The sequence below is a fragment of the Crinia signifera genome, chromosome 5, assembly GCF_055691185.1.
Source record: "Crinia signifera chromosome 5, ASM5569118v1, whole genome shotgun sequence".
Classification (NCBI taxonomy): Eukaryota; Metazoa; Chordata; class Amphibia; order Anura; family Myobatrachidae; genus Crinia; species Crinia signifera.
The window spans coordinates 97072833-97087226 of NC_139221.1; positions in this window are offsets into that span (position 1 = coordinate 97072833).

Here is a 14394-nt window from a genome sequence, read left to right on the forward strand (position 1 = left end):
TTTCTATTTGCTACTATTTATGTTTCCAACAAAGTATTTTGTCTTTGCTGCTGTTTGTTTTTGCCTTATAGTAATGTGTAAATATTACTAGAGTGAACTTTAAGCATGAAGAAAGGAAAATTGATTGGCAAATAAAAATACAATATTCTCTTTAAATGAAATATTCAAACGTTTTCTTAACATGGTGATAATAACTTATAAAATTTGATTAATGACCAGTTTTGTTAAGGCTATATTGAAAATACCTTTATAATATAGTTTTCATATGTAAAAAACTATCATATCATTTTTCACTTGTCACGAATAAGACATCAATCCATCTCTCTACTGTGCTTGATCTATGATAATACTTCAAGGCTCCACAACAGGGTACTTGTTATATTGAGCAATCTATGATATACTGTACAGTATATTTAAATAAGTGAACTTACATTACAACATGACAAAGAATAACTGCAGCAGAAACACTAAAAAAGATAAGTAAATGAAAAAGCACTCAGATATTTCCAGAAGTGTACAGTGTGACTGTTATTTTAACTCTTCTAATGTGTCATTTGTTTTAGCAACTTTTGTATTGTAGCTAGATTACATTATATTGAAATGTAAAACTATAGTCTTAACATTAAGTATTGTCAGTATTTATTTATAATTCTGACATTTACAATATACAGTATTCTGAATAGTTGTATAATGAAGAAGGTAAAGAGGGCACAATTCATTCTGGTAAATCTATTGTGATACTTTGTGAAACCTATCCTGAGAAAATTGGAAAAAAAAGGGGGTTTTGAGCAGCGCTGGGCTTCACTGAGAGAATCACAGATATTGAATCAATTAAACAGTTTAATGTGTACACAAATAAGAAATATGATAAAAAAGAGCAAAATTGATAAAATCAATAAAAATCAATGTTGCAACAAGTTAATCCTCCATGCTTTATGGAGGGGAGGAGAATTAGGGATCTGGTCTCCAACGAGGCCTTTGGGATCTCCAATCTCTATTGGTATATTTGGTTCATCAAAGAACTTGGAGTAAGAAAAGAAAGATAGTTCCGGAGAATGACTCAGCTTGGATGTTGGTTACCTTGGTAAGCCAATGTGCAGTCCATCTTGAGTAGTCCACAATGGGCGAATAGCACTTCGCTGGCAAAAGTTGAGATGGCAGGGTCCTGTGCTGGTTTGGAATCCAGGTGAAGGAATGGCTCAACGCGTATCATCACCCAAGTGGCACCTTCCTCAGGAGTAGTGTAATCAACATTGCTCTTTTTTATGATATTTGTTATTTGTGTACACATTAAACTGTTTCATCAATTCATTATCTGTGATTCTCTCAGTGAAGCACAGTGCTGCTCAAAACCCCCTTTTTTTCCAGTTTACCTACTGTTGGAGGGCTCCCACAATTCCCTCTAGAGCAGCAGCTAAAGACAGTTCCTACAGATACGTCATGGTCCTTTTTTCTCTCAAATATTCTAACTTAAGAAAAGCTGTTCAGAGAAAATGCACATTTCAGCTATAGCAAATACATTCTTGCTGACTTTCTAGTTCTCTCCCCTTGGAGGATCCTGGAAGAGAGATGAGATATAATTGCATCATATTGGCCCAGCCATATGCACATGACCCCCTGATTTTATTGTACTCAATTCTTTCCTTCGGTGCACCTAATAGTGACAAACCAAGTAGATCCCCGCCTTTTTTGTCTTTATTAATACCTCAGCTAGTTTATTTATACAATATGTACAAAAGGGATGCAGTTGAAATCCCGGTGGTCGGAATCCCGGCAGTCGAAATCCCGACGCCAGAATCCCGACCACTGAAATCCCGGCACTTTGTCTCTCTGTGGGGAGAATAAATTAGTGTGCTGAGTGTAGCGAGGCACCAGGCCCACTGCATGGTGAGCGCAGCGAGCCCGCAAGGAGGGGGGGATCCACGTCCCCCCCTTGTCGGGATTTCGGCAGTCGGGATTCTGGCCTTGGGATTTTGACCGCCGGGATTTTGACCGCTGGGATTTCAAACCAATCCTGTACAAAAGCATGCATATCCCTAAACCCTGGACTGTTAGTGTTCCTTGAGGAATGACTTTGGGAGTTGCTGGAATACCGTAAACTTCTGCTCCATCACACTTGCTCAAATGAAGGTATACAGTGCTACCAAAGACAGTGCTACTTAACATTGCATCTGAGTGACTTTGCACTTCATAAATGAGGTAATTTACTTTTGTTATAATGTTATATTTTATTGCCCAACATGACCCATTACAAGAAAGACAAAATTCTTTGTTCCTAGACTTCCCTCTTAATTTATGATTGCCATCACCTGTTCTAAATGGGTTAATTGGTAAGAAAGGTGTCTCAACACCAGGAAAACCAGGAATAGAGCATTCTCTCCTTATTGGAGAGAGTCATGTTGGTAAGTAAGGTCTTATCACTTTTTTTATATTATTGCTCTTTTGGATATAAAAAATAAAAATGTAGGATTATAAATTTGATTATACACTGATTGTTTCACCACCATTGGTGACAGCAATCAGGAATTAATTATATCCATATAAAATAATATTGTTTCTATTTATTTATGATAATCTTTTAAACAAATGTATTTAAGAAAAACACTAATTGTTGTAAAATGATATATAATATAGAATCTGAAAAAGGAAAAACCTGATTTAAACACATCCCTAAGAAATCATTATGCAGTTAAACAAATCAATGAATTAAGGAAATAAATGTTATAATCATCTTGCAGATTACTTCAAGCAAAAATCTTCTAGTCATGCATTATGCAGGATATACAAATAGAGATACTTGCAAAGAGAGTACTAGACTAATTCCGATTTCAAGTTTGAGCAAATTATCGGGATTATTGAGTGACAAGTTGATTAACACTACAGCAGGCACTGCTAGGAGCATTTAATTAGCTCAGGATGGAATGCTATACTATAGGTTAACATATTGATTGAAGCATGTGTACTACATATTAAAGCAAATAGACACCAGTTAAATTGGCTGCGGAACAAAATATGTTGACAGATTGATTGAAAATACATCTATTCTATACCACAAATTGCACTAGAGTAAATAAATAATAACTGGTTTTACACAAACACTATATTTATATCACAACACCTTTTAGTTTCTATAATCCACTGTTTTTTACTCTGTCACTGAAGATTGAAATACAAATAGCTTGAAGGCACTTGAACAGAACATATTTAATACACTTATGGCCTCATTAAGAGTTAAAATATAACACTTAAGCTTAAAATATTGCTTTGTTTTACTACACATTCACAGTAAAAAAAAACATGGAATTTTGAGTGAAGTATACGTAATATTGCAGACACTTGTCTAAATTGTTGGATTTAGGGTGTACATGTACAGTACCAGTTATTTTTATATTGACAAACAATGTAGATATCAAGATATCAAGAGAAAGGCACTTTGAAATGAGTGCGCTTATGACCAAGCAGCAGTTAAAATAAATGGGTAGTCACTCCCAATGTTTAGCAAGAAAAGGTCAGGAAGAGTAAACTGCGCTAAATATACATTAGAAACATATATATTAAAAATAACATTTAATTAGTAAATTACATCATGGAAACCACTATACAGTATACGATAAAAAATTGCTTATAGCAAACACTTGTAATAAAGGGAAAATGAAAATGGTAATAAAAAATATATTCGTAAAAATATGTGCGCTCAGTGCAATGACATGAGTGTTCAAATAGTCACCCTTTGTGTATCTGCCAGTACTGGGGAAGTCCAATTGATTTTGATGAAGGATTGGCATCCAGTGAGTGAGGAGGAAAGGATTTCTTCCTGGTAAGTGATAGATAACCAGGTCCTTAGGGACGTGGCGTGCCTCTCAATCTGTTGTTCGCCACGGTGGAAGAAAGAAAGGAAGGTGCTTTTTCCAAATGATGGTACACTGGAAAACCTCAGCTGGAACAGTTGACAATCTCTTCTGAGGTGGGATAGGGTGGCTATTCCGTAAGTGTGGCAAGAGCCTACGTGTTTCGCTGCTAAAATGCAGCTTTTTCAAGGATGTCTTGCTGGAGAGAGGACTGGGTTTAAATACCCTCCCTCTAGTTATGATGTCATACACCTGTGGCTAATTGATTCTCACCGTGCCCATAAATATACATAAAAACATTAGTAACTAATTTCTAGTTAAGAAGGAGGAGACAGACTTAGTTAATGATTATATTATATATCGTTTTTTGGTATGAAAACATTAGAAAACCTATTACATGAACGGCGGCTAATCATACTGATCTTTGAGAAAACCGCAGAGACACGCAGGTGGGGAAACGCGTCAGTTCCCAAACACAGCAGTGATTATCTGCACGCCGGCCGCTGCAATTCACCCAATCGCTTCACCCCACGGGAGACTGGTGTTGGATTGAACCAGAGGATCCATTGGGGTATTAACCCCGACGTCATTTGCAGATGGTCTACAATCCTCTGGACTGAGTATTTATTTCTTGGCACGTATCCCATATACGGAAGACCTAAAGCACCTCCGGGAGTGGTAACTACAGTATATACATCTGAACAATACTAACAACAAAGCTAACTAACGCTGTCCAGGCCTCTCTTAGCCTGTTGAAACCCACTCCCACTAAAATTTAATAAGACTAACTGTTTGGGGAACCTCTAAGCGAATTGTCATCTATCGCTGGGCAAAGTTCAATACAGTTGGTCTTCATAATTCAGTGAAGTTTGGAATGATCATTTTTATCTGGACTTAAGCATTTGTTCTTAAATCATTGGGTTATAGTAATTCTTGTGTTTTTATGTACAGCTGACCGGCCGGTTATTAGCTGAATCCTATTGTAAGGAGTTTTGTGTGAATATTCATTTATTCTTATAGATATTGTTTTTCTTGTTTATTACTTTGTTGTTTGTCTGTCTCATTTTTACGAATTAAATTGTAACAAATTTTAGCTAATATTGTGTCAGCTTACACTTGTTCTAGTGCAGCACTACTAGCGCTGTCTCCAATTTTCTATTGGTCTGTTTCTGTCTGGGTATGGGGATTGAGTAATTCCCCTCAGACAGCAGTTGTAGTGAATGCCCCTTAGCGCTTTGAATAAACCCCCCTTGGTACATTTCCAAAAGTTGACTGATTGACAGCTTATTAATGCCATGTGTGCTTAGGTAACACAATGTTTCCATGTGGAAGATGTAACTGCTGTGTCTAGGCTGCTTACAACTCTCTTTTGGATCCCCACAGTATACTGTACATAGCTATGTGTGTTTCTGTTTTGTGTTGAGAGGTGCAGGATTCGGTGGCGGAAAATGCTTGGCTAGTAATCCATTCTTAATGCCGCTGCTAGGCTCATCTTCGTCTCCTGCTGCTTTGCTTCCGCCTCCCCCTCTGTCTATCTCTTCACTGGCTCCCCATTCCTTTCCAAGTTCTCTATAAACTCCTCACCACCACCTACAAGGCTCACTCCTCCTCCACCGCTCCTTACCGCTCTTCACTGATCTCTATCCACACTCCCTCCCGTCCTCTTCGCTCCGCCGCCGCCCACCGCCTGACCTCTCACCTAATCACCTCCCCCCACTCCCGTGTCAAAGACTTCTCTCGCGCTGCCCCCCTGCACTGGAACAACCTCCCGCCAGCCATCAGGCTTTCTGATTCCCTTACCTCCTTCAAGCGCTCCCTCAAAACCCACTTCTTCCGACTTGTCTATCCCTCCTCCATCCATTCCCATCAATTCCTACTTATCCTATTATTTTTCGTTCGTCCACCCACCTCTTTTAGTCTTTTAACTCTTATGAGTAGGGCCCTCCTTCCTCACGTACTCACCCTACCTCTTTACCTCACAAGCTCTCCTGCCCTGTTCTTCCCTTCCTCTACTTCATCTTCAGTCTCCTCGACAATTTCGACACCTACTTCAGAACTGATGCTGATTTTAGTTCTACCAGCTATACCCCTATTTATGCTGCATTTTATCAACACACCCTGTACATTTCCTTGTAATTTGTTTTTTGTTAGCTATGTACGGCGCTGCGGACACTTTGTGTTGCCTTAAAAATAAACAAACTACTACTACTAGGTGCATCATTTGCCCTTTATGAACAGTAGGAGATCTGCCAGCACTGGGCAGTCATGATGTCCTGGGCCTCTGCGCTAGATGACACTATACACAATTATATAGATATTACACTATGTCAATCTACTTATGTTACTTAATTTGGATCACTGTAAAACAAGATTCCCTTTGGATTTTTAAAGACAACAAATAATTAATACAATTTATATTGGTATATTGCATTTGTGTACAATTACCTTTCATTGTTATATTTCTATAAATAGGGTAATGCGATGTTGCATTTATTAATAATACTCTAGCCTGACTTTGAGCCATGTGCTGACCTGTATGCATCCGCAGCTGGCATATTTTAACAAACTGCTCATGTTCTGATGCAAACATAAGCATCTTTGTGTATGAATCTGAAGTCAGATGCATATCTCCCATACTAAAATAGGTGTTTCTGGGTGCCATACAGTGGTCACAGAAGGGAAAAAATGGTGTCATGCGAGTGTTGTGGGCTTGTCGCCAGAGCAAGATCCTATTCTAGGTTCCATGCAATTAGTAATTTGGCGCCTTCATTGGGTGTAGTTATTACCATAGTAGAACCATTGCAACGGATGATTAATTTTGTTGGGAAACCCCATTTATTTTGGATCTCTACATTATGAAGGGCTTTCATAACTGTATGAAAGGTTCTGCGGTGGGCTAATGTTGTAGCGGAGAGATCCCCAAACAGCTGAAGGTCACCCAGGATTGCTAGAGAAGTTCAAGATGCCTTGATGAAGCCCCGGTGAAACGATCATTGTCTCAGAACCACTGTCTCATTGTCAATTTGTGTCATGTTCCATAAATTATATACATAGAGCTCAATAAAACTGTGTGTGAATAGTAAGCCTGCATTTACCCAGACGTGGGTCCCTCTGCTGCCTGGTGATAGCGCATAATGGATAGCGGGAGGCAGTGAGCAGAGTCAGTGTACAAACTGACTGGCCGGCTCACAGACCACCACAGATTCTAACTGTCCCTGTGATAAGGCACAGGGTTGCAGACAGTGTGATCTCCCAGACGGCTAGGCATAGCCATAAATAGTCGCAGCACCAGTGATCTTAGGGACGGATTGGTTATCAGAAGCTGGAGATCTCGGGGGTGATAATACAGTGCAGGGAGGCTGATTATATTAGGAGTGCATTGTTCCTATACATACACACAATATATGATTTCTATCAGCAGTGCTAAAAATAACTAGGCACCTTACATTAAGCCACAGCAGCTTCTACTAAAATGTGTATAAAGCTGATAGTGACAGTGAATTAACGATATTTGCTATCATTGAGGATAGTAAAATTGTATGATGTGTATCCAACAGTACAGAAACTTCAGATATAAGGGAAACAATTTGACAAACTGCTTAAGAAATTATATCACACAGACAAAAAAACAAAATGATGCAAAAACAAAATAAATCAAATTACTCTACTTGAAATAGTGGGGGAGCTAAGAGACATATAAAAGAGTCTCAAACATATATAGGAATACAGATCTATTTAGACAACTGATGCTTTATTGAAAGCCTTATAACCACTTAAAAAAAATATAAGGAACATATAAGAACACACAGGGGCACATTATCCCTGCACATCAACGATTGAAAGACAGTGGCCCTCTTCTTTTTAATGCACTTATTCTTTCTTTTTTCACACTAGTCTATAATGTTTTAATATTTCACCAACTTTTATCTAGAAATTAATGAAAGTTATATTTTATAACAGTCAAATAGGACATCCAGTGCACCCTATAGTATTTTCTTTGCTTGTGTAGTAGTGGATTATATTTAAAGTAAAGGGTAGCACCTCTGTGTATTTATGCTATTAAGGACATTAATTCCAGACATTGAAATATTGGAGAAAGGATAGTCCAAAAGATACTAACATAATCTGGTGTGAGAATCCTCCATGTATTCTAAGAGAAGTTCGAGGGCCTGGCAACTTGTTTTCCTTAATATGATGATAATGCAGTTCTTAATATGATGATAAAGGGTGTTTTTTGGTAATCGATGAATGCAGACTTGCTGGTAATTTTAAATGGTGACCTCCGGTAGTAGCTGCATAAACAGGTACGTAAGAAATTGCTCAAGGTCAGTGTTGGAGACTGTTTAGGCTATGCCCCATATTTTAATATTGTTACAGTGCAATCTGTCTTACAAATCGCAGGTTTTGTTTATCAGGGCCGTAACCTCCGCCTGAAGTCCTCGTGGAGTGTAAATAGATTAATGTGTGATTTTACCACTTCCTCTAACTAATTTTCAAGCATCTGTTCTATCACCCAGAGCATCAATTGACTGCTGGCATGTTTGTAGAGCAAAAAAAAAACCCGCTATCGCCGATTATGCAGGGATTGGCCCTGCGCTCCACCCAAGATTGCCACCATGACCTCTTAATGCCGGAGCCTCTCCATCCTTAGCTCCGATCCATGGCCCCAGGGAACTTGGCTTATAGGGGGGGCCAGTCTCCCAATCCCGCCGGGCGTTCAGGTCTGAGAGTCCCGATGCACCTCTCACTCTGCTCCTGCAACCCCCCCAAAAGTGATTTTCAGGGAGAGGGCCTATAACTGAGGTCCTGGCTTTACAAGCTGGTAAGGCCACAACCAGCAGCCATAAAAACAGCTGCCCGGCCCTTTGGTCTATCCCAGTTCAGGCTGGAAGTACCCGGCAAGATAGGGTGTCAGCCCCCACAGTTGTGCCACTTGGATCATGGTGGAAAACACACTTATAAGGAGGCAATCTCCAGGAGATCTCGTGGTGGGCTGCTACTTCCTTTCCTGGTCAAGCCACGCCCCGTAAGATCCTATTTTAATTCATGTGTGTTCCATGAGGATGACTATTTCAGATTGATCGCTTGTGCCCAGCATAGGTTAGGTATAATTACCACTGCTAATGATAACATTTCAAGCATAGAGACGTGGGTATTGTCATATTAGCATCCCATTAGCAAAATACCCACATTCTAAAAGTCTTTGCAATTGTTAATCCTGATGAACACCTGACATGCATTGGATGTGCTGTTTTTTTTTTGCTTAAATTCACTGCTTAAAGGCCCCCTTACACTTGTTCAACTTATTGATCAACAAATTGAACCTGATTGACTCGAGATTTATCCTATTTGCAGGAGGATCAATCTCTTACAATCTCTTGGTTATACCCAATGGCACGGGATTGTGCATTGGGTCCTACACATCAGGCACATAAGATTTTGTCAGACAGGCGCATCAGATCTTGTCAGATAAATTGACTCAATCCACCTGAATTGGATCAAATCTCACAAAATCATACAAGTGTAAGGGGCCCTTAACACTTTGAGTGCCAACATCTCTATGAGATGTGCAAAATATATGCTAAAAATGCCTGCATCACTCAAATTTGCTATATAAATTCAAATAAAAAATGTTTTGTAAAAAAATATTATATTTTCTTTATAAGGTAAACATTACAGGTCATTACAATGAATGAAAAATCTTTGCTTGGCAATTTTCACACCTATTTTGACAAATTCACTTGGCACTCAATGGGTTAAGCCCCTTTATATGCATTTTACGTTAACAGATTTATATAGCATTATTAAAAAAAGATAGCTTCATGTGATTTATATAGATAAAAAAAACACCACACAAAAAATACAGTTGAAATGTTTTGTAAGTGGCATAATTAAACTCATGTGAAAAGCAAGTTACTCTCTTTCACTACTTTAGCAAGCTTTCACAATTGTTGTGCTCATTAAGACAAAGCACATATTTTGGATCACATAATTTTCTCAAGGCACTGATTATTATACCTTTAAAAATAAATGCATGCCAACGTGGAACTGTTTAATAAAGAAAAGGATAATAATAAAACTCTGCCCAGTAGGAACTTCAAATATGATATAGAAATGTCTCTGATGAGACCCATAAAATATTTATGCAGAAATCAACAGCACATCGAAGAAGCACACTGGGAGCTTGACAATGATTAAATGTTCAACATATAGATTGAGAGTTTGCAATGTTCTGAGATTAATAACAGTACTAACCCAAATAGTTTGTCTCCCATGTGGAGACAGCAGCTCCCATCAGGGGAAGAAAAAAAAAAAAAAAACCATGGACATAATATTCACATCAGACTAAATGCATATGAGAAAATTACTTACAGTACATCAAATAACAAAGAACTTTATAATGGATCTTAATAAAAATAATTATCTCCAGGTTTTCTTTGCCCTATTTACAGTTAAACTTTAATACTTGGAATGTGAATGATAATCTGTATGAATTATTTAAAACACACTGAATCGTTCTGCCAGTTTAGTTTTGGAACACGGAGCGCTATGTTAGTACAGCACTGGCAATAATATCCAGTGTTGTAAGAGAGCAATAATGTACAGCTGGGCATATATAGTAATTGGTACATAAGAAGCTAGTTTAAAAATATAGAAGGTTACTTTTATTTTTTTTATAAAGAGTTGGTATTATTTGAAATATAAAGATCTTTATTTGAAATCTTTCCATATAGTATTCTAAATAACCAATGGAATATTAGATAGATGGCAAAATGACCTTAGGTGAAAAAGGAGAACATATTTTGTATGTGCTATTTATATTTTTATCCTTAGTCTTTCAGCAAACATCAATACCCTTCTGTAATGTTGGTGTTTCCGTTGAAGAACTTGACCTATGTGTTTTGGAAGGTTATCATGTATTTTGTGTTGCCTCCAACTATTATTTCGATTGTGTTACTCTATACTGGTAGTTAGGGAAGGGAAATAATTAGATCAGTTGTTGACAAACTCAGTTCTCAAGGCATGCTAACAGTATAGGTTTTAAGGAAACCCATGCTTATGCACATATGATTATACCATCTGTGCACAAGCATGCATATCTTTAAAATGTATATTAATTAATTTATATTAATTAGGTGATATTACTGTAGGCTTCTGACTAGCATGCAATATATTAAAGTTCTGTGTATCAGAACAGTTGTCATTTTTTTTCAACATGTAGGTTAAACATGATATGGTAACAACAGAGATATAAGTTCATATCAGGTGTTCAGAGGCAAAATAGTGGTATTGCCTCCAGCCAGCCCATCCCCTACTGTCTCAACAGCCCCCCAGTATCAGCCCAGCTAGCCCCCTACTTTTCCTCCAGTCCCATATATTTTCCACAGCCAGCCACTGTCTCCTCATCCAGCACCTTTTGTCTTTCCACCCATTCGCCTGTCTCCCCAACCTACACCCGCGGGTCTCCCCAACCAGCCCTTGTCTCCCTAGCCCTCACCCATCTGTCTCTCTGACCAGCTCATGTTTCCACAGTCAGACCCCTTCTTTTCTCCAGTCAGCCCCTGTCTCCTCAGCCAATAACTTTCTCTGTCCAGCGAGCCTTTTCTACAGCCAGTCCCTGTGTCTCTCCAACATGCTCCCTTCACTCCCTTCTGTCTTACCAGCCACAAGCAGTCAAACGTAATTTACGTTATCTTCCGAATGGTTGCTCCTCTTTCAGCAGTATGGCTAACTCCCCATTTAGCAGTGCTGCATGTGTCATGTCATGATGTCATAATGTCATGCTCTCTGTATCTCTACATAGATGAACAAAAGAACTGTATAGCACCAAGCAAACACCATCAAGTTGCAGTGGCTGACTGGACCCTGAACCACAGATAGATCCATAAATATCCACTGCCGGCTCTTCTGCAGTGATTAACATGGAGCAGGCAGCAGTTATGGATATATTTATCTGTGCCCCCTGACAGCTGGCAGCCAGAGGTGCCTTCATTGCCTTCAGGAACTCTGCAACTGTTTAAGAAAGTACATTAGTGGGTGTGAATGTTATTTTTAAATAAATGTTAGCATGAGGAATAATAAAGAACATCAAATTATATATAGTTGCAGAAACAATACAGACTTTGCATCTCAGTAAGATATTAGAAGTTGATAGCTGTAAGACAAACAAGTAAAACCAGGAACTATGTAAATGGTACATTGCAACAAAGGTAATGGTAAATTAAGCCACTGAGTGATTGGTGAAATAGGTAAATAATAGGGTTAACACAAATGTGCTTGGAAGTTGCAAATTCAGGTCGGTTAGCAGCAATGGCTTCTACCATGGGAAAATGTTTGGAGAAATGATTCAATCAACTGTTTAATAAGCTCATTGTACAACCCTGCAATCCCAATTAAATAAAGTTACTCCCCAATATTTTTTGTGGTCATATTAAGAGTATTCAATGTACCTAAGCACAGAATTTTTAAATCTTTCCATTTTGTTCCTTCAGACATTGTTACATTTTGTTTTTCTTCAGATGTCATGAGCTTCCTCATATACTGCTGTATTAATGCCAAAAGATACAAAATCACGCACTTGAGTCTCAAAAATCCAAAAGCTAAATATATTCATGATGGCACTATATTAGAAACTAGTAAGCAGGAAAGGAATCTATTATTTCAGATAACTTGAGGGCAGGAAAGCAAAAAAAAAAAATAGAATGGAAAATCCGATGCCTTGGTGACATAAAGAGATGAATTAGCAGCAGAAAGAAAGACGTAATATGCCATTGTATAGGTCATTGGTACTGCCTCATCTAGAATACTTTGTTCAATTCTGGAGGCCATATTTCAGGATAATAATACATTAGAGACAGTACAAAAAAATGTAGCTATAATGGTGAATGGCCTAAACCACAAAACTTACCTGGAAAGACTAAAGATCTTAACATGTATCGTTTGGAGCAGATACAGGGAAGGGAGGACACAATAGAAACTTTGAAATATATCAAGGGTTTTTAACAAGTTGCCAAAGAGAAACATTTTTTCAAAGAAAATACAAGGACATGCACTGAAAATGGAGGGAGGAGGTTTCAGGGGAAATTTACTTCACAGAAAGGATAGTAGACAAGTGTAATCCCATCATAGGTGGTAAAGGCTGACACAGTACAAAGAAAGAAGTATTCTTTTTAAATAAATGTTAGCATTGAATAATAATAAAGAACATTAAATGATATATAATGTAGTTGCAGGAACAATACAGACTTTGCATCTCATTAAAATGTTAGAAGGTGATAGCTGTAAGACAAATAAGTTAAATCGGGAACCATGTTAATGGTACATTGCAATGAAGGTAATGTAAACCAAGCTTCACATGTAAAAAATGGCACATCAAGTGCCAAATCGTATGTGAGCCTTCCCGGGGAGCTGCCGGGTGGCTCACAGGAGAATTGGGTCCTACTTGTCCTTAGGACAAGTCAGCCTAATGAATGGGGGCCATTACAAAGGACTCTTATGGGGACTATTTATCATAATGCAGTTGAAGAAAACATTTTATATTACCACAATTGAATAAGAAGAGATAACTGGGAAGTTTGTGAGGCTCAGTTCCCTGGTGATACAGGTTTGTAGTAGTAAGAGGAATTTTACCAGTTTTTTTAGTCTTGAGGCCTTGCTAGCTTATACACGCAAAATACAAATGGTCGCTCAGACTTGGACTTACATTTTCACTCTTGTGAAAGGTAACTAAAAAAGTTAGAAAACACGAAATTGAATAAATATAAATAGTTTTACTAATTAATCATTTGTTTTGCCATATTGAGCTAATGGTAGTTTCATTATAAAAGGAACACAGCTGAACATCTTCCTTATGTAATGAGAAGTACCTGGGTTTTAGAACAGGGTCATTAGCTAAACTAGGATACCTTAAGGTTTAGGATTGCACATACTGTACAAGACAATAGGTAAGATACCACTCTGTGTTTATTATATATTAGTGGTAACAGTATGATACAGTTCAGTAGTAAAACAAATTATACAAATTATACATATCACTCACTAGAATATTCTCATGTCCCCTAGTTTAGGTCTTCCTTACAAGATTCCATGGAGCTAATAGTACTCCACACCTCAGTGTTCTGACCAATGGCATCACCATTATGTGCACTAATAGGTAAGATTCTGAAGAGCTATATCCTGCAGAAATGTGTGTGAGCTTCTATGGTCAGTATTCAATGAGAAAAATTCTCCGTGTTTTATGGAGAATTTTTGCTTTTTTCGCCTTGGACGGAGCATTTTGCTCTCCAAAAGTGAACCACCCTATTCAATGTGAAATATTCGCCGTCTTTCTAAGTGATTTTCGCCGTCTTTCTCCGTGTAGAAATTCTCCATCTTTTGATGGAGAGCTGGAATGTGAACTTTTAAACTAAAAGGTTTTTTTTTAAATTTTGGTGTAAAAAAATCAGTTTTTTTTTTCTGTGAAGGGGCATGTTATTTTTATTCATGTGCTTATAGCACATGAATATATATTTAATTTAAAAAATGTAATTTAAATTTTTTATTTTTT